Consider the following 14,085-nt stretch of genomic DNA (forward strand, 5'->3'; position numbering starts at 1 on the left):
CTCCACAGCCAGACAAGACCACAGGTGAATGCAAACATACAAGCAAGTGGACCTGGGATCTGAACTCAGGCTCCCCACAGGGTTCCAGTATTGTGCAGTGGTACCCTACCACCTGTGCCATCATCACTGAGCTGGCTTAAAAGGTTTTATATGAACCTTTTATATGATCTGAAACTCCTATCCATGAGACCATGAGACCTTAGGCAAGTCTTTGGTCATCAGCTGGTTATATTGATTCTTCAGTGCTTTTAATCAAGGAGTCAAGCAAATTTTCTTTTTTTTTTTTTTTTTGCTATAGGACATGTGCGCTTGCCAGAAAGACAGAGACAGAGAGATAGAAAGCGAGAAATCATCCCCCAGGGGGGATGGCCATGCCGCAATCCCTTCTCCTCCATTCTCCTCTCGGGAACCTGGGCACACATGCACGCACACGCACCCGGGGTGAGTTTAAGCCACCAGGTTTGGGACTCGAACTGTGGTCGGCTACATGGGAGTTCAGCAACATAGCCATTACGCTAACTGCTGGTCCCGTCAAGCAAACTTTTCTATAAAATACCTGAGAGTAAATATTTTGGGTTTGGCAGCACTTTCCACATCTGTCAAAAACCATTCAAATCTGCCACTGTAGAATGAAAGTAATTATACAGTATGTGTGGTTGTGCTCTTTCTTATGTTAGGTCGTCAGGAAAGTTGTGATGTGTTTTTTTCTATGCAAAATGTATTATGACTTTCCCGACAACCCAGTATAGTAGGTGGCAAAGAGAGGGAGGATTTTGTCTTTTGGTAATGGTTTGCTATTCTAAACCATTATTGTCAACTAGATTGTTAATTCCCTATCAACAAATTCCATGTGTTAAAAACTGTTACATTTTATAATTTACCCATGATCAAACACACACTCACATGCTTATTTCAGTAACAAGCAAAATACAAAACCATATGAATGCATCAAGGTGATAAATCTAACTCAGGGTTATTTTTGAGTATTTGGATTCTTGACGAGGACTTTACCAAATATCTTATTGAAGATAAACCACAGAAAGTCAAAGCCAGCCAGCAATGCTGGATGGTGGGCATATGTCCCTTGAAAAGGTAGTCATGGTGGTTAAGGTGCTGGACTCCCTCATGGCTGACTGCAGTTTTGGTCTTAGACCTGATGGCTTGGAAATTACACAAGATGCATGTGCATGTATACCCAAAATGTCAGGAGAGGAGTGAAGAACAGCTTACAGCACGGCCATCCCCTTCGGAGGGTGATTTCTCACTTTCCCTTTGCCTCTCTCTCTCTTCAGTGAGTGCTCATGCTCTATGGCAAAAACCTAAACGAGAAAAGAAAGCAGTCACTTTACTCCATGCAAAGGCAAAAGAACTATGAAGCCAGTGAGAAATTGACAACACTAACAGCATGGAGAATAAGTAAGGGTTAGGGACTTTGGACAATCAGAATAAGAAAACCAAATAGCAAGATAAGAAGACCAAGAAAAAGGCTGGCCTTGTGGTGCAGTGCTAGAGGCTGATTCCAAAATGATGGACTGTAGTTTGAACCCCATCCGCAGAGGCAAGACACCAGGCATGTGTGCATACCCAGGATCCTGATATGATAGAGAGGTGGGAGCGAGAAGGACCGAGGTGTGACCAGCAGTCTTCATGGGGGAAGGCTTTCTCTTTCATGAGTGCACACGTGCCCTATGGATTTGAAAAAATAATAACTTTAAAAAAAAGTTTAAAAAGATACTGAGATATGTACTGATAATTAGATCATCCCATTCTTGGTGGTAACAATAGATAAATCTATTCTAATTAATTTCCCAATATATTTTAGAATTAAATCACTAAGAATTAAATGTGCTTTAGATATAAATTAAAATATCCATAGGGACACAATATTTGTTACAAATATGAATACTTAAAATATTGTACAATTTTAGATACATATTTTAGTCCAGTTTCTAAGGGAATAGGGAATATAATTCTAGAGGATTTGGAGAATGAGAGAGCATGCCAATTTCAACTTCCAACATCACTATATAAGAGCATGAGGGAGTTATTGCAGGTGTTAAAGAACTTAAAAAAAAGTAAACGCCTAGAGAACAGGGAAAGGTAATTTTATGACAATCACTTTTATGAGATTTTTATGAGATTACATATAAGCAGATCCAAGTGAAAGTTAATTTCCAAACCTATACACATTTAGGTAATGAAAGACTGCCTGTAAATACCATTTAACAAAATGTATTTTACTTCTATTATTTTGTCCTTGAAGGACAAAGTAATTTTAAGTGTAATATACAAAACAGAACTCTGCCTATTCTCTTATATACATGGTTGTCTGTGACCTTCAACTAAATGCCCAAATATCTTTGCACTAGAAAAGGAAGCCAAGATAAGAGAGAGAAAAGAAGGAAGGAAGTGAAGAAAAGAGGGAGGGGCAAAAGAAGAACTAGGAAAGAAAAGGGAAGGAGGGCTAAAGAAAAAAGATAAGGAAAAAAAAGGAAGGAAAGGAGGAAGGAAGGAAAAAAGTAGAAAGAAAGAGCAAGCCTAAGAATGAAGGGGGAAGGGATTATCCCTATAGATCTATTCAAAAATAAAAGTTATGAGAATGGAATCTTTCAAAAGGTCTAGTCCATGCCTAGAGCTGTGGGCTTACTTCCTATTCTGTTTACTTGCTTTGGACGTTTCCCTAGAATATTTGTTTATCTTCAACTCACCTTTTCACATTTATGATCCCTTATATCCAACGTCCAAATCTCCTCTACCACTGATCCATGTCCTGGTCTTTCAACTGTAACCTGGTATTTCCCTTTAGAAGGGCCACATTTCAAACCCTAATAATGTGATCAACAAAAAATACTCACCTTTTCCTTAAGCCGGCTTCCCTCTACCACACGCCTATTTCAGTTCATAGTGGAAACCTCAGAGATCTATACACTACATAGACTCTTCTTTCAGAACATATATTTATATCCACTTCTCCCTTTACACCCACCTGGCACTATTAAAAATCTTAGGCATTCATGAAGCAGTCTTCATAGTCATCTTTCTCATTTCCAGCATCTCTCCATGCCAAACCACTTGGTCTAAATGAGTTATCAAAATAATCATTTTTACTCCGTATTCTCTTATTTAAAAAAAAAAAAAATCCTTTTGAGGACCTCTGCGTACAGAACAGAGTCTAAGCTCTTGGGTCTGATATCCTAGGTCTTCAACTCTCTGTTCCCATCCCACCTTTCTCAGCACCCCAAACTGAGCTTCTCCATGGCCTAAGCTGTTCATTAGTTCCCTATATGGCAATGTTCATTTCCACCTTTGCTCAGTCCCATATTCAATTAGGTATCACAAACATTTAGTCATCAATTTTGTGTGAGACGTGTGGTGGGGCACAAAAATAGGTCATAGTTTACTTTCATAATATTTTACAATATTTTAAATATAAAACATTAGCTATACAAGGTTTGGAGGTATATTTTAGCAAGTACTAATTAGTTCTAAGGATGAGAGGATCTAGAAGAATCCCTCTTGCTTGAGGCTTTGCTAAAGGAAGCAATCATCTACAAAATCCTTCAGGAGAGGGAACTGAAGGATCGAAGGATGCATTGTAGGGCCAAACAGGAGCAGGGGAAAACACATAAGAGCTCTCCAGTTTCTTGAGTAAGAACCACACCTATAAGCAAGGACAGGCAGATAACCATGACTTCTAACAATCTAGGTTTTCTAAGCAGACGATGTTGAGATTGGTGAAGACTAAGTCAGTCAAAGAGAGTAGAGAGTCACTCTGGGGATTTCAACCCAGTCCATATGCTTCAAAAAAAATCAAACTAAACTGAAGTACTAGATGTTTATTATACAGAACCAGGGGAAGAAAAACAGCATGAAACAGACCATCACAAATGTACAAGCAGAGAGGTCTTGCTTCTCTCTCTCATTCTTCATTCCTTGCTAAAGATTTTGAGAAAGGTCAGTCAGTATTTCATCTCACTGTACCATAACTACCTACAATCAAAAACATCGAGGAGAAAGGATGGGGAAAGAAGTTAGATGTAATGAGACCATACATGCCAGGCATTGTATCGGTTGCTTCTACATATGAAGACGAGAATAAAGAGAAAAAGCAAATAGAAAAAGGTAATGATCTGGGGTCCGGCTAAAACATTTGAATGAGAGTGTTGGTTTTCAAAATGTTTCATGCTAGCTGCAACAGAACTCTGTAAGGTAACCAATAAAATTTAGAAGACCAGACCTCAGTCATATAGACATCAATGAGACTTGTGATGAGAACGAAAACTATATGGATATTTGTGTGAGTGCACACACATGTACACACATGCATGCATACATACATATATGCATTATTTTTTTGGAGAGATTTTTGCCATAGAGCACAGGTGCTCACATGGAGAGACAGAGAGAAATGGAAAGCGAGAAATCACTCCCTGGGGGATGGCCATACTTCAATATCTTCCCCTTTATTCTCAAGTTGCCAGGTCTAGGACTTGAACAGTAGCCAACCACATGGGAGTCCAGAACAGTAACCATTACATCACATGCTGGCCCCAGCACATTTTTTTTTTTTCCTGACAGTCTTACTCTCATGCTCCTCCTGCCTCAACTTTCCAACTGGGACTACAGATGTGTATCATGCCTGGCGATATTTTGGGCAGGATCTCACTGTGTTGCCCAGGCCAGCCTCAAGCTTGCAACTCTCCTGTCCCAGTCTTCTCAAGTCTCACTGGGATTGCAGATCCATGCCACCACATCTAGCCTTTAAAATGAACCACAAATGGGACCAGCAGTTAGTGTAATGGCTATGTCACTGGACTCCCATGTAGTCAACCACGGTTAGAGTCCCAGTGGCTTAAACTCACGTCGGTCGCATGTGCGTGTGTGCCCAGGATCCCGAGAGGAGAATGGAGGAGAAGGGACTGCGGCATGGCCATCCCCCCTTGGGGGTGATTTTTCGCTTTCTATCTCTCTGTCTCTGTCTGTCTTTCTGCTGAGCGCACGTGCCCTATAGCTAAAACCTCTCCAAAAAAAAGAAAAAAAAATGGACCATAAATCAAACCCTGACCTCCCATGTGGTCCCAGACTATGGAACATAGCATCTTCACATGTGCCACTATAGCCAGGCTCGTCCACATGTTACCATTCTAAATAAGCAGTACATGTGATTATAAACACCACAGGTATTTGTACATAAGTAATTCTTAGAACTTTTGAATTAAGGTATCTATTACATCCTCTAGACTCCATACTCTTTGATCAAAGTAGAGAAGAGAGGTATCGTAAGTCAATAAATCTTGATGTATTCAAGATGAACCATGATTTTATGTATCACTAAGAAACACACTGCCAATTAAATCATAACATGCCTCTCAGTTTTAGAAGTGTTTGAAGATTAAAAAATGTGCATCTGTGAATTGAAGAAATACAGTGAACATGTGTCAGGCTCCTGCTTGACACGTTAAGCCATGCTTCTGTGGTTAGCAACTGTGATTACATTCCCAAGTTACACAGCTAGTAACAGTCCAAGCTAAGATTGTTCCTCATCCAGAAGCCAAAGCCTAAGTACTGCCTTCTAGCACATTACAAGAGAATTTGAGCTCCAAAATGGGGACTCTTCACTCTGCTATTCACCTTTTCATGGAGTACAGGTAAGACATTTAGAACAATGCTTGACATGAAGTAAACTCTCAGTATAATAATCATTCCTATCTTCACACAGCCTGAAGTGAGGTGAGAGGACTGAGAAGGAACTGCTACCAAGTATGATAGGAGGGAAACATGAAGAATAGACTAGACCAAGCCTTAGGTGGTCAGGGAAAGCTCCTGGACCAATTAATGTTGAAGTCAAGGTCTGAATGACTACAAATGACATTTGATATCAAATCAGGAGAGGTTTCCATAAGTCCTGGTCCTGAGATGGACTTTCTTTCAACCAGAGATAACATCAAATCGCATGATTCTGCCTGACAGCCCACTCCAACTTTGTCCATTGGATTTTCATGAGCTCCCAAGGTATTCAGCAGAGATCCAATGGTAAGGAAAGCAAACTTGAATACAGCTGGTTTTCAAGGTAACAGATGAACAGATCTGCTTGCAGGGCAGACAGCAATTGAGCAATAATTTAGCCTCCTACAAAACTTCAAATTTAAATGTAATCTTAAACATATAATCTCTTTTAATTACAATGAGGTATTTTTGCAGAGGATTTTTTTTTTTTTAAGCAGGATAATTAACTTGAAATGATGAACTAACTAGCAAGCTTCTCTGTACCTTCTAGAACCTCATCTCTCCATGTAGGCAGCTCAACTTGTACCATTTGGGAATAGCTTTCTTATTCAAGGTGATGACGTCAGCCTCAGCAGATCTGCCACATGGGGTGGGAGAGAAGGAATGCATTATACAGACTGAGTGGGACGCAAGCCCAGCAAGCTCCTGGCGCCTGCAACAGAACAGAAGGCAACATCGGTTTGCCTTACAGTAGGCTCCCAGCAAACAAAACCAAACTCAGTCATTTAATTAAGGATACAAACTTTTCCCTCATCCAAGATCATTGAAAAACATTTTTCTTCTTTCCCCTATAAAAAGGAAAAAAATTGAAAAGACAAAAGCCATACTGAAGATGGGTAAGCTATGCAGACTTTTGCTTCAGACTTGTTTAAGAATAAAGAAACATACGCCCAGGCCAGGTAAGAGGTAAATACAAACATGGAAAATATCCCGAAATCTAATCCATGAACACTGAGACATTAACTCAGGCTCACCACCTGGAACCAGGGAGAGAGCTGGAAATAGCATCTTCCACAGGTACTTCACTTAAACTATGTCTCAGGAAACAAACAATGGTCTACTAAAACTCCCTGGGTATTTTATTTCCCTATTCCCTCTATCTTGAATGCCCATCCCAAATTTGTAAACCAGGTCACAAATGCCTTCAGTGAGCAACTTCCTGGTGTCCCTAAGGTAGAGTTAGTCGTCTCTTCCTATGTTATCCTAAGTCTGGTCCCTCCTACTTCTATTACTGTAGATATGATACTGGGTTGTAATAAATCATTTGTACTACTAACGCCCCTCTCGACTATCAGCTATCTAAGAGCCAAATACACATCCAATCAACCCAAGGATCCCTGCCCCTGTCATGACACTCAACCCACAGCTGTATATAATTCAGGTTGAGCAAAATGTTACATGAATACCAATCTATGCTGCTCTTTGCTAGGAGAACTTGGCCCCAATTTTCTTGAAAAGCAGTATGAGAGTAATTCACGTTAGATTTATGGATTACTATGGTATCTATCTCAAACTTTGGTCATTTTTAATATTTTTCATATCAATCTAAAACACGTATTTTCTTAATATTTTCTGTCTTAATTTGCCAGTGCCACCTATACTCACGGGGGTGTGGGAGTGAGAAAGCACCTCCCTATGGGAATTTGCCACACTGCAATCTCTTTTCCTTCATTTCTCCTTTTGGGACTTTTGGACACAAATGCATACATACCTGGCATGTTTTCCAAACTGCCAGTGTAGGACTTGAACTGATGTGTCAGCCATGTGATATCTGCACTCACCAGAGAGACAGAGAGACAAAAAATGAGAAATCACCCCCCCTCCCCAGGAGAGATGGCCACGCCACAATCCCTTCTCCTTTCAGGATCTTGGGCATGCATGCGCTCATGCCTGGTTTTAAGTCACTGGGTCCAGGACTTAAACCATGGTTGGCTATGTGGGAGTCTAATGAAGTAACTGTTATGCCATTTGCCAGTCCCTTAATACTTTTAAGTGATTTCTTTTGTTAGTTTCACCAGAAACCATGAATTAGCATACTAATTATATTTTGTTCAAATATACAATAAAATATTGAATGATTAAAATATTGAATGATTGAATCAAGTAATATTCATCTGTTTACTGCCTCCAGCACCCTGGCATATAGTAACAGTGTCTGTAGGACTGTTAATCCTGGATTTATTCAAGTGGTTCAAAGTATTCAAGCTGAAAAAGTCATGAGAAATCATAAAAACCCAAACTATTTATAAATAGAAGAAGCAACTGAGCCACAGGAGGATTCAATTTCCTTTTCAACTGGTGGAATTAGTGAGTGGCAGAGAGTGGACAAATATCCAGAGCCCCAAGCTCCAATTTTAAGTGGTATTCTATTCCTCTCCTGGTACAAAAAACTGTTTTGTTTTGCCTTTTTTTCCTTTGTAGACTGGTACTAATATGAGGAGATAAAAACTTATGAAGCCTAAAAGTAATTCAAGGTTTTTTTGGGGGGAGGGTAATTTATACCCTTTTTTGGGGGGGGTATTTACAGGATTTTGCCATAGGGTGTGTGTGCTCACCAGAGAGAGAGAGAAAAACAGAGATGGCGGGAGGGAAAGTGAGAAATCACCCCACAGGGGGGATGACCATGTGTCAATCCCCTCTTTCTTCTCCTTCTGGGATCCTAGGCATACATGCACACATGTCTGGCATGAGCTCTAAGCCACTGAGTCCAGGAATCAAACCATGGTAGGCCATGTGGGAGCCCAGTGACATAACTGTTATGCCATCTCCTGGGGTCTATATCCTTTTCTTAAAGAGAAGGGGACAAAATAAAACAAGATATGGGGCCAGCGGGTGGCGTGGTGGTCAAGGTGCTGGACACTCCCACATGGCCAACCGGGGTTCGAGTCCTGGACCTGGTGGCTTGCTTTCTCACTTCCTCTCTCTCTCACTCTGTCTCTCTCTGGCTGAATTTAAAAAAAAAAATAAATGAATGAATAAATAAATAAATAAAAAATAAAGTTATTAAAAAAATTTAAAAAATAAAACAAGGTGTGATGGGATGGTGGTTATATTATTCTTGGTCCTTACTAGTTTCCTAATTACTTCCCATGTGGTCACAGAATCTACATAATAAACAAAAAAGGTACATCATATAGCATAGTTAATTTAAAGTGTCAACTTGAGTAGCTCATGGTAATGACTTACTTGATCCAACACTAGTCTAGACACTACTGTGAAGGTATTTTTTTTTATATTCACAATCAGTTGAGTTTGAATAAGGCAAATTACTCTCCATAATATGGGCAGACTTAACCTTACAAGCAAAGACTTGTTTCCCAAAGAAGGAATTCTGTCTGAAGACTGCAACATATAACTCCTGCTTGAGTTTCCAGCTTGCAGGTTTGCTTTATGCATTTAAGATGTCCTGACTCCTGTAATTGTATGAATCAATTCCTTAATCAATTATCTCTTTATAGACAGATTTAGATTCCCTATCAGTTCTGTTTCTCTAGAGAAGCCTGACTATACACCATATCTTTTAATGCTGGTGTATTTGGTGGAGGTAAGTTTATACATTAAAGATGATCGGTTAGGGACCAGCAGTTAGCGTAATGGCTATGTCGCTGGCCTCCCATGTAGTCGACCGTGGTTTGAGTCCCGGATCCGGTGGCTTAAAACTCATGCTGGGTGCGTGTGCATGCATGCCCAGGATCCCGAGAGGAGAATGGAGGAGAAGGGATTGTGGCGTGGCCATCCCCCCTGGGGGGTGATTTTTCGCTTTCTATCTCTCTGTCTCTGTCTGTTTGGCGAGCGCACGCGCCCTATAGCAAAAACCTCTCCAAAAAATAAAAAAATAAATAAAAGATGATCAGTTAGCGGTTTGGAAAGAAAAGGATAATAATTCACAACTACAAAACAGCTAACATTCATCTGTTGTTTGCTAACACAGCAAATGTGAGAATAAAGCAAAATAAGTCACACGGAGTACCTCTTCAAATCAATTAATTATAAATTAGTTTCCAGAAAAACTTTTTCAGGGCACATACTGAAGAATTCCTTTCCTGATGTTGTTTATCTTTACACTTGATTTCCTTTGTTTTGTTTAAATAACTAATAAGACAACTAAAACACTCCTACCCGAATTTCACAGTTTAATTATGGTATTTTTCTCTTTTAGAGTGGGTGCCAGAAAAAAGATACTAAATTCACTTCCCTAAAATAACAGTACTCCTTTTTTCCCCTACAATGAAGCCTGCAGAATTTTTTCCAGTGCATCACTTTGAATTATTGATATACAACAAGTTTATCTTGCTTCACACTATCACAGGGACTCCACACAAAGACTTTTGTTAATGAATCAAGCAAGTGAATAGATTCTATAGCCCAAGGAGACAAAAAAATCAATATTCAAAAATACTAATATCATAAAATTGAAATAGGAGGTCTCTTCTACTCTGCAAATCAGCACATCATAAATCTTGTTTCCACTAAATATCCTATAGTGGGAATGAAATGCAGACCAGCTCCTAGTTCTGTTGTGTTTATCATTATCACATTTCCTGAAGCCAAGCAAACCCTAAGAAAGTTGATATACAATTACAACCAATAAAGCCCCTTTCTCACTGCAGCATGACATTGAGTAATGGATGTGATTGGATCTTTGAGCAGTGTGTCAGCTTACACTTAACAAAGTGATTTTTTTTAAAATGACTTTTTAACATAATTACCCTTCTTCAGTATTTGGTGATTTTCAGAGTATCCTAGTCATTAGCAACTAACACTACATATGTTCCACAAAACTGGCTTGGAAAAAAGAAAAGGAAGAAGTTACATTTTTAAAATGGGTTACTAGAAAACATCAGGGCAAAATACTTACGGACAGAGCACTGAGCAAAAGATACAGAATTTTGATTTGGAGTCCTCCTTCATGTTCCTCTTCTCTATTTTCCTCTTTAAAATGTAGGGAACAGTCTGTTATGGCACAGAGCCAGCCTCAATGGGACGAAATGACAGAGCTGCTGGGAGAGTGTGGCTCATATCTTCCCACCTGCCTTAAAACTCCCAGGTGTGAGGTGTAGTCTCAAGGGTCCCATTCCTCCTCACACCATTAGCTTTCTCCTGGTTATGGTACAGAGCCAGGCTCATTGCAATGGAGTAACAGAGTTGCTGAGAGACAATGGCTTATCCTCCCCTGCCAGTGACTTTTTGAATACTCGATGTCCTTTGAGATTTCCTATTTGGAAAAAGAATTGTACTTCTTCCTTCAGTTATATCCTCCAGTTCAGCCCCAGGTACACCAGGTCCCGAGGCTTTGGGGAGGAACCAAGCAGCTCAAGCTGGCTACATACGCTTTCCTCTGACCAGAAGACGAATCCCTCTCTGATGAACACACCAGAGAAGTAGAACATCTTTCCTCCCTGATGCTGTAAAATCAAATCCGAGAAATTAGGAAGAAATGTATAATCCATCAGATGACCAGAAACCAGCACAGAGGCACAAGGAACATGAGAAACCAAGAAAATCTCTCTCCCTCAAGGGAAAAGAACAACTCATCATCCACAGCCATAAAAATAAAACTCATGGAAATCCCAGGTAAACAATTCAGAATATTCATAGTGACAAAGCTAAATAAGATGCAGGAAAAAAGAGACAACAAACTCCAGGAGATGAGGAAGTCCTTCCACAATTTGAAGGAAGAGACAGACATCATAAAAAAGAATAAAACGAAACTGTTAAAGATGAAGTCTGTAATACAGGAAATCAAAACCTCCCTCAAAAGTATTAATAGCAGATTAGACCATACAGAAGATTGAATCTCAGATATAGAAGATAAAACCTCTGACCTAGACAAAATCACCAAAAAGAAGGAAAAAGTAACCCTGAAAAAAAAAAAAATGAGGATAACATATGAGAAATACTAGATACCATTAAATATCCAAACATCTGAATAACTGGTATCCCAGGAAGTGAAAAATCTAATAAGGACATTGATAATCTATTCCATGAAATATCTGATGAAACTTTCCCAACCTGAAGAAAAATTCAAACATCTAGGCCCAAGAAATACAAAGAAGCCAAACAGAAACAACCCCAAGAAGATCCATTCTACAGCTCATGATAGGCATATTGGCTAAAATCACAGATAAAGACAAGATTCTAAACATGGCAAGAGAGAAATGGAAAGTTACTTACAAAGGTCATCCTATTAGGCTAATGTTGGATCTCTCAACCAAAATATCGAAAGCAAGGAAAGAATGGGCAATATATTCAAAGTGCTAAAAGAGAAACAATTTCAACTGAAAATACTATTCCTGGCAAGATTATTCTTCAAACAGGAAGAAAAAAATAAAAACATTCTCGGATAAACAAAAACTGAAAGAACTTACCAACACTAGACAAGCTATTGAAGAAGTACTGAAGAAAGTGCTATACCATTAAAATTAAAGAGACAGACAGAAATAAGAAAACCAAAAATGGCTAAAAAATAAAATAGCAGGGAGAAATCTAGAAATATTGATAATAACACTGAATGTTAATGGATTAAATTCTCCAATCAAGGGACTAGTAGATGGCATAATGGTTATGTCACTCAACTCCCACAAAGTCAACTGGGGTTCGAGTCCCTAATCCAGCAGCTTAAAATTCAGACCAGGTACGAGCATTTAGGGGGAAATGGAGGAATGAAGAGGTCCCACTGATAATTCAGCCTCCAGTATAGAAAATTCACGTGGTAGGAAGACTCCTGTCAGGCCTCCTCTTTCTGTATCTGTCTTTGTCTCTCTCTATCTCTGTCTCTGACTCCTGTCTCTTTTTAAATTTTTGCTTTTTGGTATTTTGTTTAAGGTGAGGCATCTTTCTGGGCCTGTTGGCCACACCTAGCCCTTTATCTTGTTACTAGTTCCCTCTCCCACTCCCCACCCAGGAGAGACGGAAGAAAACTGAACAGCCCTTCTTCAAGAACCAGCTCCATCGCTCCTGCGATCTAGCCATTTTGGGGGAAACGGAGGAATGAAGAGGTTCCACTGATAATTCAGCCTGCAGTTCAGAAAAATTCGCGTGGTACGAAGACTCCTCTCAGGCCTCCTCCCTCTGTATCTGTCTTTGTCTCTGTCTATCTCTATCTCTGACTCCTCTCTTTTTTTAATTTTTGCTTTTTAGAATTTTGTTTATGGTGAGGCATCTTTCTGGGCCTGTTGGCCCCACCTAGCCCTTTATCTTGTTAATAATTCCCTCTCCCAGTCCCCACCCAGGAGAGACAGAAGAAAGAAGAAAAGAGAACAGCCCTTCTTCAAGACCAGCTCCATGGCTCCTGTGTTCTAGCCATTTTGGGGGAAATGGAGGAATGAAGAGGTCCCACTGATAATTCAGCCTCCAGTATAGAAAACTCACGTGGTAGGAAGACTGCTCTCAGGCCTCCTCTCTATCTGTCTTTGTCTCTCTCTGTCTCTGACTCCTCTCTCATTTGTCCAAGTGTTGCCTCCTCTTCCTTCCGGAAGCAAAACTGCTCCTTTATTTTTTTAGAGCTGTTGATTGTGAATCTCAGAGTCTTAAGAGAGAAGCCAAATATATTCCTCTTGTAAATGAAGAAATAAACCTATTTAAGTCACAGCCTGGCAGTTCCTGCAGTGAAACATTCCTGGGAAGGGGTCGGGGGCGGTCACACCTTGCCGTGTGGCCACTGCACACAGCCCCGGGAACAAGGTGCAGCCCCACAGAGGTCGCACGTGAGACAGGCCAGGGCAGCAGAGGACCTGACCCAGAATCAGGCCCCCACACTCTGGGACCCTGGTGAGACAGCTCAGGCTGTGCCCGCTGCAGCAGGACCCAAATCATGGTGAAAAAAATAGGTGTCTCTGGGGCTGACGGGGTAGGGTCTGAGGCAGGCCTGCTTCAGGGTGTTCTCACCTTCCTCAGCTGCCCCTTCTTTTTCCTGGCCCCGCTCAGGAGCAGGCTGGGGCTCCTGCTGACCAAAGACAGCCTTGCCTTTTTCCGCAGTAGGGTGGACTGTGGCGACTTGCCCAAGACGCCCTTTTTAGAAAGATTTCTGATGCTGCTTTTTGCCTGCAGGCTCCAAGGGGGACAGGGGAGAGGCTCCATTCACCTGGGACAGCTTCTGGGCTTTCTTCTGCAGCTTTGGGGTCTTGGCTGGGGTGTCAGGGGCGGGACTCTGGGTGGCCAGCATCCCATTCACCTGGGTCTGGGCCTTGACCTTCTTCCTCTTCTTCTTGCCTGTGCTGGGGGGCTGTTCCCCGCCAGGAGCTGCAGGCTTGGCATCTGCCTCTTGCGAAAAATCCTCTGACCTTCGCTTCTTCCGAC

At 40.8% G+C, this 14,085-nt stretch overlaps 1 protein-coding gene and 1 pseudogene across 2 annotated transcripts in view; both read right to left on the bottom strand.

Moving 5' to 3' along the window:
- Nucleotides 1-14,085, bottom strand: part of SAMD12 (sterile alpha motif domain containing 12) — a 482,055-nt gene that overhangs the window by 378,141 nt on the left and 89,829 nt on the right. The window lies entirely within an intron of this gene.
- LOC114006985 (myb-binding protein 1A pseudogene) overlaps nt 13,597-14,085 on the bottom strand; it is a 39,816-nt pseudogene continuing 39,327 nt past the window's right edge.

The sequence above is a fragment of the Tupaia chinensis genome, unplaced genomic scaffold (assembly GCF_000334495.1).
Source record: "Tupaia chinensis unplaced genomic scaffold, TupChi_1.0 Scaffold000017_1, whole genome shotgun sequence".
In the NCBI taxonomy this organism is placed as follows: Eukaryota; Metazoa; Chordata; class Mammalia; order Scandentia; family Tupaiidae; genus Tupaia; species Tupaia belangeri.